The sequence below is a fragment of the Macaca nemestrina genome, chromosome Y (genome assembly GCF_043159975.1).
Source record: "Macaca nemestrina isolate mMacNem1 chromosome Y, mMacNem.hap1, whole genome shotgun sequence".
Lineage (NCBI taxonomy): Eukaryota > Metazoa > Chordata > Mammalia > Primates > Cercopithecidae > Macaca > Macaca nemestrina.
In genome coordinates, this window is record NC_092146.1 from 9,136,606 (window position 1) to 9,155,318 (window position 18,713).

Here is an 18,713-nt window from a genome sequence, read left to right on the forward strand (position 1 = left end):
TTTATGAAATAGAGACTTATTGCAACAATGAGGTGCTGAAATATCTATTCCTATGGATCAATATAGTAATAATAGTAGACAAATGATGGAAAATATAGGATACTGCCCAAGAGAAGGACTAGTAAAAATAAAAATGGCCAATCAAAACCTTTAGAAGGACAAACAGATTGGACTGGATTAGGATATCATTTTTAGGAGTGGCCATTGTTGAGCCTCCAGCTCCAATTCCTCTTGTTTAGCTAACTGCCAAATCAGTTTGGGTGGAGCAATGGTCACTGAACATGAAAAACTGGAGGCTTCAAAATAACTGGTGCAGGAACAATTGCAAAAGGAACATATAGAGCCTACTTTCTCTCCTTAGCATTCTCCTGTATTTGTCATTAAGAAAAAATCTGGTAAATGGAGAATACTAACAGATTTGAGGACTGTTAATGCTGTAATTCAACCCATGGATGCACTGCAACCAGGCCTGCCCTCCCTGATAATGATTCCAAAATACTGGAACAACACCTGACAGGACAAAAGGAAAATAAAAAGGCTGGACAAGATATATGGTGGAGGGATGCACATACAAAGACCTGAAAAAAAGGAAAGAAAATTATATGGGGAAGAGGATATGCTTGTGTCTCTCCAGATGACAATCAAGTGCCTTGTGGGTGCCCATCAAACATCTGAAGATCTATCATGAGCCACAGCATCTAGTAGACCCAACTGTACCATACAAATTGAAGGTTTAAGGATTGCTTTCTTGCTATACTGTTGCATAAGAAGGATAAGCCTCGATTTGCTTTCTGTATGCCTTCTGTTAATAATAAAAAGCCTGCTTCTTATGATCAATGATACATTTTACCCCATAGTAATTAACCAAAGAAGCAGATGCTGAGTTACAAATGCTTCAGCAAAAAAAAAAAAAAAAAAAAAAAAGCCTTTGCTTCTGCTTCTGTTTCAGTAGATTTACTAATATGGGGGTGAGGGTATGTTTTTGTTTTTGCAGGAGATGAACAAACCATGTGGGTGCCCTCAAATATGTATGACCATGAAACAGGAGCCTGGAGGGACCCATGAATCCCAACCATGGACCAGGTTCCCTTAGTATGAGCCATGACCTAGTTGAATCTGAATGCAAAGATGGAACGAGTACCGACTGAAGTCATGCTGCTATCAACCCCCTTAACATGGGGACAGATCAAGAAAACTACACAGGAAGCTGAGAAACTGCTGGAGTGCCAGGGTTTTACCTTTTGCTGGGATTCAGAGATATAGCAGATGCTTAACAGACCAATGCTTTCTGACTGAGCTCCTCTCTATCCCAAATACAAGAGACCCCAATAGGTAGGCAGGAATATCATTGCTCCTATTCAGCATGAAGAGGTTACAGAAGACGGACCTTCATTCTTCTGCAACCCTTAAAATTAAGGGTCCTCTTGTAAAAGGAAAAGGGGAAATATATAAGAAGCATTCAAACCAGAGCAACTCCATTTTGAATAAGGGCTAAGAAAAATGAAGCTGGATCACCAACAGGCAATTATGGACTGCACAGCCTGCAATCGCCTTGCTCAATTAATTTAAAAACAAAAATAGGATCTTTTGGATTCAAAGTTATGTTACTTTTAAATGTCATCTGGAGGGTAGAGATGAAAATCTCACCCTTGATATTGTGAAACTGAAAGAGCAGTTTTCTGAAGCCTCTCAGGCTCATTTGAACCTACTCCCTGGAACTGATATTTTGAAGAAGACAGCCAATGGGTTGTCTACAATCAATCCTCTTAAATGGATTAAAACCACTGGAAGCCTTACGCTTATGGAGTTTGTTCTAATAATTACATGCTTATGCTGTCTCCTTTTAGTCTGCAGATATGGAAGCTGCTGTGGAGAGAAAGCCACCATTGAGAACAAGCAATGATAGCTGTGGCAGTTTTACAAAAAAGAAAAGGGGGGCATGTTGGGAGAAAAGTTGAGCATTGGGAGAGAAGCTGAGGCAGCGCTTGGAACATGTCTGGGTGCCAGGGTCTAAAACCCCTCATGGCCTCTGGAAAGTGTCTGGACTTGCTGTCTCCTTGCTTCTAGCACTCCCTTTATCTCAAGTAGCCATATGTTTCAAAGAAAAATGTTACACCGTCACAGCTGTAGCTCATCCACTTGACACACCGCTTTCTTTCAATCCCCACATCCTCACCACCTGTTTCTTTGTTTGATCACCAATAAATAGCATGGGCTCCCAGAGCTCGGGAACTTCGCAATCTCCATATTAGCATTGACCCCCTGGTCCAACTTTCTCTCTTGTCTTTTCTCATTCCTTTGACTCCACTGGACTTCATAGCCCGCATGGCCTGGTGTTGGGTCTGATCACCCAAACATACCTACAGTATTAACAAGGCTTAAACTGGGGCAAACTACAAGCAATAAAGATCCGTGTATAGTTGGTTATTTTTCAAATTGAAGGTTCAAAAGTCTATTGAAAGATTTACTCAGGAATCTAAAGAAATCTAGCTCTTAACAGCTACTCTCTTGAGTAGCAGAGCTAAATATGTTACTCAGGATTTTATTCCATAATCTGTTTGAACTCCTTATCTATCAACATGATTCTGAATTTGGATTCTCCACATCTGACATTTCTTAGTGAGGTCTTGCCTTTGTCACTATGGACACATGACCATTCCTAAATGAGGTGCTGACTCTGAATCATCACCCTTCATTTATGCATGGCAGGAGAACAGTCAGCAGCTCAATGAGTGTGCTATTTGTCACACTATTTACTACTTTCTATTTAAGTAGCATTTTGTGCAATTATTTAAGTCACATGAATCAACAGAGGAAAACTGTAAATAATAGATAAGATCACAAGAAGCCTCTAAATTATTCACAGTGATCCTGCCACAAAAATCTAAGACCCTCTACAGGTTTGAGTAGAATTTTTTTTTTCCAGTTCTGCCTTATAAAACTTGATTTTTAAGAGATAAAAATGACATCAATTTAGGGGAGAAGCCCTGTATTTATAAACTAATGAAATACTTAAAGCACATTCATTAAGTATGAGGATGAAAGGTTTCACAATAAAGATGCTATCTCAGTATGTTCCTGCTGCTATGACAAAATACCTTAAACTGGGTAACTTAGAAAAACCAGAAATGTATTTCTTATAGTGTTAGAGGCTGGGAAGTCCAAGTGTTAGAGGCTGGGAAGTCACTGGCAGGTTTAATGCCTGGTGAATGCCGGGTCTCTGCTTCCAAGATGGCTCTGTGTTGCTGTGTTCTCCAGAAAGGAAGAATACAGTGTCCTCAAATGGTGGAAGGGTAAAAGAGTTTAGTTAGTTCCATTGAGCCCTTTTATACAGTCACTAATCCACTCTTAATTGCCTTTGAAAGTCCCCACCTTTTAATTCTATCACACTAGGGGGTTTGAATTCCAACATGCGAATTCTGGAGGGACACACACATTCAAACCACAGACATCAAATGTAAAGACCAGAGGCAATATCATACTATTTCTAATGCCTAGAAAAATCTGTGTTTTTATGTTCAGGGAGAAAACAGAAATGTGCTAGGAAAAATGACCTCCTGTTTTACAGATGGCATCCCTATTCTGGAGAGGAAAGAGCACAGCTTTTGTGGAGAGGAAAGAGCACAGCTTAATCTTGCAAAATGTGGGCCCGAATTGACCAATAAGATACACTATACTCATTTAAAAATTTAAGACAAAAATAAAGAGGTTAAGAAACAGTTTTTTTTAAATTATTATTATTGTAATGAATGAGAAATTATATGACTGGAGAAGGGGTATCACTGGACTAGATTATTCTTGGTTCATACACTATAGTACCAAATAAAATTATGGGAAAAAAACACACACACTGGAGTACATGCAGATTTTTATTGAGAGTTTTGTCTGATGACAGATAAACATTTACAGAGAAGTAGATATTATGTAACTTCTCATCGTATGTGAGTTAGAAGCTGGGCAGCAAAAGTAGTTACCAAAAGTCATCTTGTTCTTCATGAGAAAAGCCTATTAAATTAAGGGAATGACAAAAATTATAATGTAAAAAATTTAAAAATTTGTGTCAGGTATATCTGGTATCCTCATAATGTTTTCAATTTCTTCCCTGGGGAGTTTCTGCCCTAGCTTATAAATTATATTAGGATCAGTTTCACAACTTAAGAAACTCAGTTGTTTTTATAGTCAGTAATTCTGACTGACTCAATAACTTCTTACAGGCAACCTCAAATTTCTAACCATTTCTCTTGGCTTACAAAATGAGAAAGTAACCCTCTGTGTATGGAACACAGTGTGTGGGGAAACCAAGTAAGTTTCGACTTTGTCACTAGATTGAAGCATGTCCATAGGGAGCCCTTTTGGACCACATTCTTGAGCTCCGATTACACAGTGGGGAGAGAAGAATTTTGAAATTAGGTATGCATTAATTGTATAAAATACTTTTCTCTAAGAACTATTTTTGAAATGCAAGTAATTTAAAAGCCTAAAACAGCAGTGACTTAAAATGATAATTCAGACTTATATAAAATATTAATATTAGTACTCATGTATTTGTTATATGATAAGTCTTTTCTTTCTTATTCCTAAAACAATGAGCCATCCCAACCTTTACAAACTTTGACAAATCAAAATCTCCTAAATATTTTCCCTTAAGCAAAAAGCTATACATTGGCACCTTATCTGCCAAATCCTGGTCTTATTCCCACTGGATGATTTTTATGTGTTTATCTAGAGAATTCTCTAAAGGATTTTCACTGTAAGCAGATTTGTCTTTCATTCTTGATTACTCATTCCTAATTCATTTTTTATTTTTAATCATTTTCCAATTCAATCTTCACTGATTCTTCAATCATCCTCTATAGAACAGATGGGTACTAAAGCAGAAAAATACACAATTAGATTTGTAAAATGTTTAAGTGTTTAAAAAATGCAGTAGTATAATCCAGATCCTTCTAGTATAGCCTGTATGCCAGTAACTAATGTTTAAAATTGCAGTCACTGCTATCATCAGTGGAAGACAAACAGGTCATCTCAATCAAGGAAAGGATTAATTTGCCTCAAGTGTCCTGTGTTTTAGACTTGAATTAGCCAGGAGTCCAGGGAACATTCATATGTTGCAGTAATTCAAGCAAGACTTAGCAAGTGTGTTAAGTGGACAGAGTAATCCATCTGCTAAGGCCAGAACCGGGACACAGAAGGGAAGAAGAGAACCAGAGGAAGGAAGGAGGCAGGGTACACCCCTGAAAGCAACTTTGGACTGGCAGTCACCTCCTCTCTTCGGTTCTTCTAGTGCCAGCTAACTGACATTGATAGCCTCTTCTTTAAACCCTGTTTTCAAAGCAACATTCTGAAGCAAAGCACCGTCTACCATTTTTTCCACCTGAACCACTGCACTTTTAATTACCAGGAGAAAAACATCTTGTAACAATTTTATTTCCTTGAAGACTACTAGGTGGTCAGCTGCAGTCCCTAGAGGCATTAGGGGTCCACTTTTGGTCTTGGTCATTAGAGTATATTCGGGACAGCAAATCCATCTGCAAAAGCAGTGGGCCGACCAGCTTCTATAGAAAGCTTCTCGCATAAAGAAGAGTTCCTTAGGAGAACACGACAGTATTTTCAGAGGCCTCAGCTAGTCTCCTTGCAAGGATTTCTCAAAGCATTTCATTTGAGAATAATATAACACAGACCACTCATTGGCTTTTCTTCAAATTTTCTTCTTGAATAAAATAACTTAGTGACCGTAAAAGAAATCAACACTTCCTATTCCCACTGATATTTTCTACACTTCCAAAACTTCATTTCTGTCTGATCACAAGATCACAATCATCCCTATCAAGTGTTCACTTGATTTTATTGTCTGCATACATTTAATTGTTTTAAGAAACTTGCCAAGGTCTGGAAATTCACACGACCAAGCAAGGTCTTCAGCTGTTTGCCCGCTGTTATTACATAAATCAATTTGGGCATCACTGACTACAAACAGGCTAAGGCACTCCAGGCTTCTAACTTTTGCTGCCTTGTGCAGTGGAGCTGCTCCTAAAACATCCTGCTCATTGAGGTCAGGGCCCAATTGCAGCTGCCAGAGAAGAAATCAACAAGGCTGCCTCCAGCAGTTAAGTGGACAGGTGACTGCTCACAGGGATCCATGGTTGTGTTTACTGATGCCCCTGTCCCCAGCAAATGCTTCAGACCATCCACTTCCAGGTTGTAATCGAGCAACATTTCCTGCCTACGCAGATGACAAGAGTCCTTGGAAGTGCAGAGCAGTGGGACACTTGCTGCACCACAGCACGTAAGACTATGCAGCCCGGGAGTACTCTTAGGGAGAATTTAAGTAAGGAGAGAATTTAAAGACCACTGGGGCTTGCTAGCCAGCCCATGGCAGCCACAGCCCAGTTCCCACCATGCCAGAGCAGCCCCTAGTCTACCTTTCTTACAGCCTTGTTTTAAGAATCGGATGAGAATGGACAAAATTTACCTTCAAAAATGATTCTTTATTATCAAACCCCTAAGCTGCACATTCTAGGCAGCCTTTCTCGCTGCTTGTATGATGAGGAGAGGACTGGATGCCTTTTAGGGCACCTGCCACTCCTCTGACTTCGGACACTAATTGACTCCCCTCTCTGAGCTCAATGTACTTACTAAACGTGTACAACAGACCAACTACTGGAGAAAATCCAGTCATATTTGTTACCCTTTCTTGATCCAGTTTTTCTAGTTCTATTCATTCCCTTTCTAAAGCTTCTTGTAAGTTACTTTGCCTTCTATCTTCTCTCTGCCTTTGTTCTTCCACTTGCTGTTTCTATATTTTTTCTTCTTCCTTCTGTTCTTCAACTTGCTTCTGATCTACGCCTAATAGGACAGAAAACAGAGATGCTTCTAGTATCAGACTCTGTGACCTGATTCAAGTCACTGTTCTCTTTTCATTGACTTCAAGTCCCCAACTGTACTCCTAGCCACTGCATCCCAATTTTCTTGACAGGGATGAATATAAGTCACCCTCATCATGGCTGACTCCAACTGGCATGTCTTCCCTCCATGTCACATGTTTTCATCTTCTTCACAGATCTTTCCCTATTTCCCAAAACAAAGACTGCATTTCTGCCTCTGCCTTTGATTATAATCCCTCCCCTGTCTTTAGGACCCTGACTGAGCCATTGATCCCTATATCTGTACACAGCAGTTTTATAACTCTTACTCCCATAAAGATGCTCAAGTCTCTACTATGCCAAAAAAACAGGGCAGAAATCACACCACTGCCCTCCCCCAGCCATTCCAACCATCTCACTATTCACTACCTACTTCATCCAAACAGATAGCAGCCCTTCTTTGGCTTTTAGGGATTACTTAGATGTGGATCCATTCCATATGTTTTCCTCTACTCCTGGTCTCTCTCCCTAGACTTGCGTCTACACTTCTAATACTTTCCTGCCATATTCATGTGGAAATCACTCAGCACCAGCTTTGTCCCAGGCATGACTGTCCCGGTCCTTTGATCATGCCCTTTTTTTTTTTTTGAGACGGAGTCTCGCTCTGTCGCCCAGGCTGGAGTGCAGTGGCCGGATCTCAGCTCACTGTAAGCTCCGCCTCCCGGGTTTTGATCATGCCCTTTCTATCCTCCATTCACCCAGCCAACCAGTGCTGGCATGTTTGCACTCCCTCTTCTGCAGCTACAAGAACCTTCCTCACTGTCTCCCTGGAATACTGAAGCAGCCCAGTCAAGGCTTTCCCTGAAGTCAGTCTCTGCCTTCCAGCAACCTGTGCTCATCTGCACCAGGTATTTCCTGAGGGGAAGATGTGGATCTTCTGTATAGTATATCTGCTCTGGTATAGTCCAATGCCATGGTAGTCTGGTCTCTGATAATGTACCTTTTTTTTCCAGATTGATTTCCTAGACCAGCACCAACTTTGTAGTAGAAATATTTCATCTGTACCAACCCACTCACTGCAGCCTGGCCATGACTGTATCTTCCTTGCTGGGCATTTGCCTTCACTGCCTCCTCAGCCTGTGGCACTTCCATTTTCTCACAAAGCCTGATATGCTATTGGAGATCCAACAGAAATGGCAGTTCCTCCTTATTCCTGAAATGAGAAGTAACCACTCCAGCAACTTACTTCCACAATATCATGTACCTGGTTTGTGAAAACCTATACATGCTTGTTTCTTCCACTTCTATTCCTTCCAGGGAAAGTCCATATTTTAGTAAATTGTCTGTGCCCCCTGCATCTTGGCACAGGTTCCTACTTCTCAAGGGTTTAATTAGACCTCAATCCAAGAGACAATTATGCTGAGCTTTCTCTGCTGGTTCTGACTCATAACCTATTTTTTTTTTAAACGCAAGCAATGCTAATAAGCAGAAAAATTCATAGGTTCACCACAGGACTCTGACTCTTTTGATGTGACTTGTAAAGTCATCAGCAGGGACTGAGTTAGTTTTATGAACAGGAAAGGAGCAACACAGGTTTTTCTGTCTGTCCAACTGCCATTTCTTCTCAATCCTTGTCACTGATTAAAATACCAGAGGAGACCGTTGATCATTTCCACAGGCAGAAATGTAACTTCCTCCCTAGCTACAAGAAGAAAAAAATGTTACTCCTAAATGAGATTGCTTTTTAATATGGAATACTAATCTCAAAATAGGAATGTTGTTTAAGTACCTCTTTATTAAAAAGTAAAGAGGAAGAGCAATCTACTTCTCTGCTGTGTTGTATATTTTGTACCTGCATGGTGATATTCAGAAATCTCTTTGGACACAATGGGAAAAAAAAAGGAAGTATGTCCACTGGGCATCTCACGTTAGAGATACCAAATTTCAGCCTTTTTCAATTCCTGTTGTGCCCAGATGAAGAGGTGAGTTGACGAATATAAAAATTTCTCAATAACAACAATGCTACTCACTATGCTGCTTAACAATTTTTAAAGCCAGGATTGTAATCTACATTTCATCCCAAAGGCAGAATACCTACATAGTCAGTTGATTTTCCTTATCCTTTCATGTTATTTGTATTCCCTTGCGCAGGCCTGTGACAAATGACTGCCTGTCAGAAACTCCCTCCTGTGACCATGACCCCTACTCCTCAGCTGCAGCCCCTCCCTGCTGCAGTCCTGGGTAATGGCCTCAGGAACTAGAAACACAGAAAGACAAGGGCTTGATTTGGTTCACTGTTGTATTCTCAGCCCAGAGGAAAGTGCTCAGCAGAGACAGGTTCTAGATCAAGTCTCACTGAGTGCTTTCCAAAGCAGATTTACTCTGGAATCCACAAAACCAAAACCTCTCAAAATCCCTTGACTCTTTCAATAATTCTACACATTCCTGAGTGCCATGACTACAACCAGGAAACTGCTAACAAGAGATTTTGGAGCTGATTTGGGGATGATTTTTTTCCACTGTTTAGGAGGGACTAAGAGGTGGCTTTACTTGGGAAAATTCCTTTCAGATTTGAGCATTAAATAGGTAAAGTCCAACTACTATGCCAGACACTGAGGAGTAAATGAAAACAGTTTTTGGGCCGCGCGCGGTGGCTCATGCCTGTAATCCCAGCACTTTGGGAGGCCGCGGCAGGTGGATTATGAGGTCAGGAGATTGAGACTATCCTGGCTAACATGGTGAAACTCCATCCCTACTAAAAATAATAAGTATTTCCTTGCAATGTGTCCTTTTCTCAGCACTGTCTTTACATGATCACACGGGAATTACTTCAGAAATGTCATTAACAACATGATAACACTACAATACTGTAAGCCAAGACTTTGACTAATTTACACCTACAAAAAAACCTTCAGCAATACATGAAATAATTCACAGAGTACACAGACTGGTATTCAGTAGACAACCCTGCTATTAGTTAAAATAAAGAACTTACTTGAGTGATGATATGAGATGGGCATAGCAGCTGAAGCAGCGTCCACATGAGGTACGTCTCCAGCAGGCAAGAGCTCGTTCATTTCAAGCTGCCTTGGCACATTCCCTGCATCTGCATGAGGCACAGACGATTTTTCTATGACTCCTTCCTTAACAATAACAGCAAGACAGAGGAGGGCCATGTGGGGGCAACTGACTAGAACTGCAGCCAAAGTAACTGGGTATGCCCTTTTCTAACAGGATTCTGTGAAGTTCCCAAGATAATGATGTTCCAATATATTTGCTGTCAGAGTGTTATTGTATTTGAAAGAATTAACTTTGTTTACAAAACTGGATTTCCCAACAGGAACATCAACAACCCAGTTAGAGTGAAGAATTCAACTGGCTTGTTGATAATCATTTGAATTGTATTGAAATATCAAAGATTTAACATCAGGACTTTAACAAATATTCACAAAATTTATTAAGCCCTCTCAATTAACTGTTCAAAATATTACACTTCCAGATTTGAAGACGATGTTTACAAAAATAACCAATAGGTTATATACAAATGTAAAGATTTCTCAAGCTAGAAAGAACCTTAGAGATGAAAGGCTCTACATGCTTATTTTTACATTTACAAAGAGGCTGCAAAGTGAGACAATCTAAGCCAGGGCCATAGCCAGGACACTAGTTTCTGGACTCTTAATATTCTTTTATCTCCACTCTTTTAATAAAAATGAGGTTTTCTAAATTTGAGGCAATGAACAGAATCAGTAAATTTACAGAAAAATAACGTCCTTGTATTCCATATAAAGGAAGAAACAAATTTTTTTAAATTACTTACTTTAAATTTCATAAGTTAAAAATTCCTTTATGAGCTTAGCTCAAACTTTGAAATTGTTGGTCATATCCAAATTTTTAAAAAGTAAACAGACAACTCTAGAGAGTTAAGGTTTCACTGCCCTGTGCCCGCCACTCCGGGAGGCCTAGGTGATTCTGTCACAGGTCTGTGACCTGCTGGCATTGAACAATTTATATATCTAAGGCTCCAGGACACCCCTGAAGCCAAGAAATGATTCTGTCTATTGTTCTGGGGGGAAACATCCTTGTGTTTTAAATTAAATTTCTCGCATGATTCTATGGTGGTGAGGTCAGGGTCAAGCATGAGGGCTTCCAGATACTTTAGTGAGAGGAACACTTAACATTCAGGGATGTGACCATAGTATTCTCTCCAGAAAAGTGGAAATGCCTGGACCCTTCCCAGCAGAATTTATGTAGAGATGTGATGTTGGAGAACTACAGAAGCCTTGTATCCCTGGGTGTGCTATCTCTAACCAGACCTGGTCACTGTCTGGAGCAAAGAAAAGAGCCCTACAATGTGAAGATTCATGAGACAGTATCCAAAACCCTCAAGCAGGTGACAGTGAAAGAAGGAGATGACGCAGGCAAGCGGACCAAAGGTAAACAAGTAAGCCAGACTTAACATGTAGTTTAGGAAGATTTGCTCCAATGAAAAGGTTGCATTTTTTTTTTTTTTTTCAGATTCAGAGAAAGGGACATCTTCTGTCTCATGCTTTTAAAGCCTCTAAGAATTATTTTCTTTAGTAGATCTCCCTTCAAGTTTACAGTGAGAGCCAATGACCACTTTGTCGCTTTGTCACAATCTGTACAGAATGTACAGATTGCTGTACAATCTGACTGCTTTCCATTGCTTTTGGAGACACAGGAATGTTTGTATTTTTCAGGAGCTCTATGTTAAAGTAGCTTTTTCAGATATTCTTTTTGCATGAGATCTAAAATGTGGAAGATAGGTGGTGGATATTTTGGGATTTGGGTTCAGAAATCCCAGGAGCTCCAGGGACAGACATTGCATCGTTCTCCTTAATAATTTTGAATCCTTTAGAGGTTGTAAATGGGATTCCACAAACATTCTTACTCAGCAATTTCATCAGAAAAACAAGCATTTTTCTAAATATGAAAAAAAGTAATGTTATTTTACTTCATAATGTTACTGTTTTAGTATAAACTGAGATTTGTAATTTAAACTTTATATGTGCATATTTTCAAATTAAAGTTTGAAGAACAGGTGTCCAACCTTTTGGCTTCCCCGGCAGACAAGGGCCACATATAAAATACACTAACACTCATGATAACTGATAAGCTTAAAAAAAAAAAAAGGTTCGTGCACAGATTTGTCACCACAGATAAGCAAAACAGTTGTATCATTCAAAAGCCTGGTTGCACACAACTAGTTGAAAGTATCCACTCACATTTTAGATTTTTAAAATGCCTTATATCATTAATGAGCTTAGAACATTGCTCAGCATATATTAAGCCATTATTATTTTATTGTTTAACAACTCTTATGATATAATCTTTTTTTTTATTTAGTAGGAAGCCTGCTGGGATTGTGTCATTGAGATATAGCTGAATATAAAAATGTGTAAGGTGATACATATACACACACCTACATATATTGTTTATGTGTATAGTCAGTTGATAGGTTCTAGGAAGCGTAACAATAATTTGATAGGCGTCTACATTGTGAAATAAAATATAGTCAAGTTGATGAAAACATCAACTTGTATAGTCAATTGATAGGTTCTTGGAAGCTTTAACTTGCAAGTGAAGCAACATATTGCTTAAGGAAACAAACTTTACCACAGTTTAATTGATAAAAACAAAAGATATCCAATGGCATATAGCAACATCGTTTCATTTAAAAAGGCAGTTTTCAAGGACCTATTTTGAACATCAAGTGAAGACTAACTATATGACTGTGTTTGTGTCACATGGATTTTTTGGATAAATAAAAATTATATATATATATTTAATATGTACAATACAAAAATTTGATATGCATATACATTGTGATATAAAACATAGTCAAGTTGATGAACACATCTCTTACCTCACATAGATAACCCTCTTTTGTAATAGGAACACTTAAGGTCTACTGTTGTGGTAAATTTTAAGCATACTTTACAGTATCACTAACTATAAACAATGCTATTTCATGATCTAATGGTAATGTACATTAGCTTTCTTAGACTTGCTCAGTTTATGACTATATTTGTACTTTTTGAAAACATCTCCTCATATTCCCACCCTTGGGCACTAACAACCACCCTTCCATTCTCTGCTTCTATGAGTTTACGTTTTTAGATTCCCCCTATAATTGAGAACATGTGGATTCTTTGTCTTTCTGTGTTTGGCTTATTTCATTCAGCATAATGTCCTCCAGGTCTATCCATGTTGTAAACGATTAAATTTCCTTCTCTCTTATGGCTGAATAGTATTCTTCTGTGTATGTGTGTGTGTCTGTGTTTGCATAAAAAAACCCATTTTTTGTCTATTGTAAACAATACTGCAATGAACATGGGGACTGAAGATACTTCTTCAAGGTACAAATATTATTTCTTTTGGTAGTAGTATGCCTAGAAGTGGTATTACTGGATTATCTGATACATCTATTTTCGTTTTTTCACTGGTTTTTATGATAATTTTATCAATTTATACCTCACTGACAGCATACAGGATTTCCCTTGTATGCATGTCTTTTGTGTGTGTGGAACAGGATAATCCTTTGCCTATTTTTTAATGGGTTATCATCATTATTGTTTTGCTTTGAATTGCAAAAGTTTATTATACAGTTTGGACATTAACTTATTATACATGATTTGCAAATATTTTTCTATCTGGTAGGGTTTAAATAATTTTTTTTTTCCTTTCCTGAGCAGGAGCTGTTTATTTTTATGCAGTCCCACTTGTTTATATTTTCTTTTGATGCTGTGCTTTTGGTGTCATATCTAAAAAGCTGTTGCCAAGACTAATATCAACAAGATTTTCAAATACGTTTTCTTCAGGAGTTTTAAGGCTTTGTGACTTAGATTTAAGTCTTTTATTTTGAGCTAATTTGGGGGTATGATAAAAGAGAGTAATCTAATTATATTCTTTTGCCTGTGGATATCCAGTTTTTCTGGCACTATGTATTGACAAGACTCTACTTTCTGCACTGTATATTCTTGGTGCCCTTGTCAAAGATTCATTGACCTTGTATGCATGGATTGCTTCTGGGGTCTCTACTGTGTTCCATTGTTTTTGTATCTGTTTTTATGCACACATTACATGCTTTTCAATACTATAATCTTTAAATAAAGTTTGAAATAAGGATGAATGATGCTCTCAGCTTTGTTCTTTTACAAGATTGCTCAGGTTATTTCAAGTTATTGGGTTACACTTAAATTTTACAATTGTGTTTTCTGTTACTGTGAAAAATGCCACTAACATTTTGAATCTGTAGACCACTTTGGATAATATGGAATTTTGATAATATTAATTATTCAAATGAAAGATATTTCTATTGATTTGGGGCTACTTTAATTTGTGTCATCAATATCTTATTGTATTTAGGGTATAAATTTTTGTATCTTTTTATATTATCAGTTAAATTTATTTTTATTAAACTTCTTTTATACTGTTGTAAATAAAAACTTTTTCTTTTTTTGTGAACACTTGTTGTTACAGTATGGAAATGCAACAAATATTTGTATGTTAGGCCAGCTGTGGTGCCTTATTTCACTAATCACACTGCTTTCAGAGTCTGAGGCAGGTAGATCACTTGAGCCCAGAAGTTTGAGATGAACCTGGGCAAATGAGTGAGACCCTGTCTCAAAAAACCCCACAGGCATTTTTATGTTTATTATTTATCCTGAGTTTAACAAATGCATTTATTAGTTCAATCAAACAGTTAAAAACAAGTAAACAGACACACCCATGAAAATCTTCAAGATAAAAAAATGGGGTGATATAGCTGTACTTGCTTTGCAGTTGCACCACAGAATAAAATGTCCCAATTTGTAACTGCCTTTCTTTTTATACCAATGGATATGTTTCAACAAAACTAAGCTTTCTAGATTTTCAACTTATACAAACTGGTATTTATATTGGAACTTATTTTCAAAAGATGATTCAAATTTCTCATTATCCTTAAAAGCTAGCTTGTGCATATTTGAAAATTCACTTTTGTCTTGAAGTTTAGCTTCTCCCTAGTAAAGACTAGATTGGAAGGATAAAACTCATGAATGTGAAGTTTTAATAATGGAAAACCCAAGAGCACGAGTGGCAAAAAGCCTTTTGTTACTCAAGAACAGGCTCCACATTTTTTTTTCTCTTTGTTTTATAAAGAATAGCTCTACCTCACCATCACCATGAGGCATTGTTTTCAGAAATTAATAACTGCTTACCCAGTTACACCTTGTACTATCCCATGCTGTGAAGTAGGTACTAGAGTTGTTAAAGGAGAATAATGTTTTTCTCTGAATGCTATACTTGAGAGTTTCGTTTCTCAATAAACATGAAACATTTGTGAAGAAAAATCCTGGACACTACTGAACCAGTTGAGGTTGCAATAGCACAATCTTGAGTGAACACAATAACCTAACTCAGCATATGTGTGTGTCTTATCCTTCATTTTGGAATGTCACAAGTACCAAAACAAACAAACAAACAAACAAAAAAACTAAAAAGAAACAACTGGCTGGGCGCGGTGGCTCACGCCTGTAATCCCAGCATTTTGGGAGGTCAAGGTGGATGGATCATGAGGTCAGGAGGTCAAAATCATCCTGGCTAACATGGTGACACCCTGTCTGTACTAAAAATACAAAAATTAGCCAAGCTTGTTGGTGTGTGGCTGTAGTCCCAGCTACTCAGAAGGCTGCGGCAGGAGAATCACAGGAACCCAGGAGGCAGAGGCTGCAGGGAGCTGAGATTGCACCACTCCACTCCATCCTGGCTGAAAGGGCCAGATTCAGTCTCAAAAGAAAAACTTAAAAACACTCCAGGGCCATGACTGGCACTTGTGGCAGAGAACTATATTAACATGCAGATGTTGAGGCTTGATCCCAGAACTTTGGAGTCAGTTCTCTCTGCTGTGGGGTCCTGGTATGGGTAGGAGTCTGCTCATGACTCACACCATAGGCTGGTGGACCCGCTGGCCTAGTTCCTAAAAACATCCACTCCTTACAGTTTCAACATCAGACTCCAGAGCCCAATGCCACATTTGAATTTATTTCAATGATACTCAAGTGAGAACCTAATCCAGGCAGGGCAAAGTGGTTCATGCCTGTAATCTCAGCACTTTGGGAGGCAGAAGTGGGCGGATTAACTGAGGATTTTGAGACCAGCATGGTCAACATAGTGGAAATAGCATTTCTAATAAATATATAAAAATTAGCATGGTAGGGCACAAGCCTGAAGTCCCAGCTACTTGGGAGGCTGAGGCAGGAGAAATGCTTGAACTTGGGAGGTCGAGGTGGACATGAGCCAAGATCATGCCACTACACTCCAGCCTGGGTGACAGAGTAAGACTCTGCCCCAATCACCTAAAAAAAAATAAAATAAAATAAAAGAAAGAAAGGACCTTATCTGTTTATATTTCAATGCCAAAATATTTTTTAAACAGAATTTTAATGATGTGTGAAATGGTTCCAACTTCAGAAATAACCTCCATTCATTTGCTTTCACAGATTTTGTACATTTGTGTTTTATCTTAATAAATTGAGTCTATTCACAGAACTATGAAGATGCTTATTAATACCATATTGCATGGTCTATATTTCCAGTTTAACAAATAAGCACTATCTATTTATTTGCTAAAAGCTATCTTTTTCCCTCCAGAAAATTTAGATTCTCAAAGATGAAACATCATTTTTAAGTCCTATTTCAAACACTATACAGCCACATGGTCTGCAACAATTTTCCCCCGCAACAACAACAATAAAAAATCCGAGTAAAGCAAGTAAAGGCTGGCAGAGCAAATAACCTGATTCCGCTGTAGCCAATCAATCAGAAAGTTGTACTTACTCCACCTTCTGTTCTGGGCTGGAGAAAAGAGGGATAGAGAGGCTTTGCCTCAACTCAGTGGGTGGTGGCTAGGGCATTCTGTCAGGACAAAGACTGACGGAAGCAACCTGTGATCTGCCCAGACCTAAGGTGCAGAAGGAAACCAGGCAACAATATTACCAATTGCATAAAGATACCAACTACTAAATAACTCTATTAGTGTGAAAATAAATTGTTATTCTTGCAAATAGCCAATTATGATGCAGAAGATCCACACATCTAAGCACCTAAATTAAACTGCAGTGGCAATAATAAAATGCATGAAATCAACAGGCAGCAAAGGAAAGGCAACTATCAGCCCCTAAACACCTCTGTGTACCAAGAAAACATTAGACTTTGCCAGTCAGTGCCACTGACCCTCACAACTCTGTATCATGGGCAGGGGCTTACCTTCCAGATACATTTCACTTTCAAGGCTTCTTTTCGCTTTCGGAAGCAAAGTGGAGGAGAGGTATCTGGAGGAAGTACCTCTGCATAACCTTGAGGCTGCACTGCCTGCCAGTGCTTCCGAGATGCCATTTCTTTCTTCTTTAAGTGTTTTCAGTTGAGGCTGCTCAGAGAAAACTCTGTTCTCTGCAAAAACATGTCTTTCTGGGGAACTGGAAGTAACGTTTTTGAAAGCTTCCTGCAAATGCAGAGATGGTGGGCTCTTTGCTGGTAGAGGACTTTTGGCGGAGTTTTTAATGACTCTCCAATGGCAACTTCTGAAAGCCTTTTCCAAGCTTTCAGCCACTTGCTCAAGCTCTTTGAGCCTTCCCTTACTGTGGCTAAAACATCAAGGTCAGAATCAGAAGAACTACCCTCCAACCATCCATTTGGATGATTTGAGATCGTTGATGCAACCACACCTGCTAGAACTTTTTCCTGTTTAAAATAATTTTTCAAGAAATCTTGATGCATGTGACCATTGCAAGGCACCATGTTGCCACTTGTTAATCCACTGACAGAATGATCGATTGGAGACTGCTTTGAACTGCAGTATACTTCATTCTATAGGGCTGCAGAGTACAGAAAACTAATTTGAAAAGTGAGTGAACAAGCCAGAGAAGAAAATTAATATACTTGTGTATATTTTTTTTTTGAAAAGAGGAGGAGAGTAATAATAAGGAAAAACTTACACATTAAACAGTTTCTGAAGCCATGGTAATAATAACAACTAACAACTCTTGAGAGCTTATTGTAGCAGCTACAGCTTCATATGTCTTTTGTAACATGGTATAATTTCAGAATCCAATTTTCAAATCCAAAATGGTGTGAGAGCCAAAAATTTATTCATAACTTATTTGGTGGCAAACCTAACCAGACTTGAACTAATTTAGTTGAAAAGTCTGACCTGCCTGAAGTGATGTAAACCCTTTTATTATCTTTGTTTATCCCAACATGAATATTCATACAGTTGACTAGAAAATAATTAATGCATTTCACTACAGCTGGCTGTTTAGAACTCACATGCTGTGGATTTCATGTGCTTTGAAATCCACAGCATACAGCTCGGATTTAAGACAAGGAAGTAAGGGCCTTCATTCACAACAACACTGTGTCCAAGGAACTCTCACTGCTTCCATTTTACAGATGGATAACTAAAGCTTACTGAGGCTGGGTCACACAGTTAGCACATCCAAGAGCTACTGGGCTTTCCTAATGCAAAGCCAGTGTGTGTGCCCCACTCTCCTACAATGCCTCTCTATGATGCTACCCAAAAGAAGCATGCCCTCAGCAATGCATGCACGTGAAAGGGTTCTACACTCATTCAACTATTTTTATTAACATGAGACTATGATTTCAGCTGTGAGAAGTTTCACAAACAGAACTGAAAGGAAAGGAGGAACAGAAAACAGTAAAAACAAGTAAAGAGATAAAAATAAGCGAAGTAGTGGTAGAAGAGAGCAAAGGGCTGATGAGGAAAGAGTGCAAATGGGAACCAGAAAGACTCAGAACGAGTATGAGAAATCAGTTGAATTTGTAACACAT

The 18,713-nt window shown here is 38.6% G+C and overlaps 2 pseudogenes; both read right to left on the reverse strand.

The window, feature by feature from the left end:
- Positions 1-3,970: 3,970 nt before the first annotated feature.
- LOC139360939 (centriole and centriolar satellite protein OFD1-like) overlaps positions 3,971-18,713 on the reverse strand; it is a 61,196-nt pseudogene continuing 46,453 nt past the window's right edge.
- LOC139360918 (ankyrin repeat domain-containing protein 37 pseudogene) lies at positions 5,745-6,216 on the reverse strand (annotated as a pseudogene).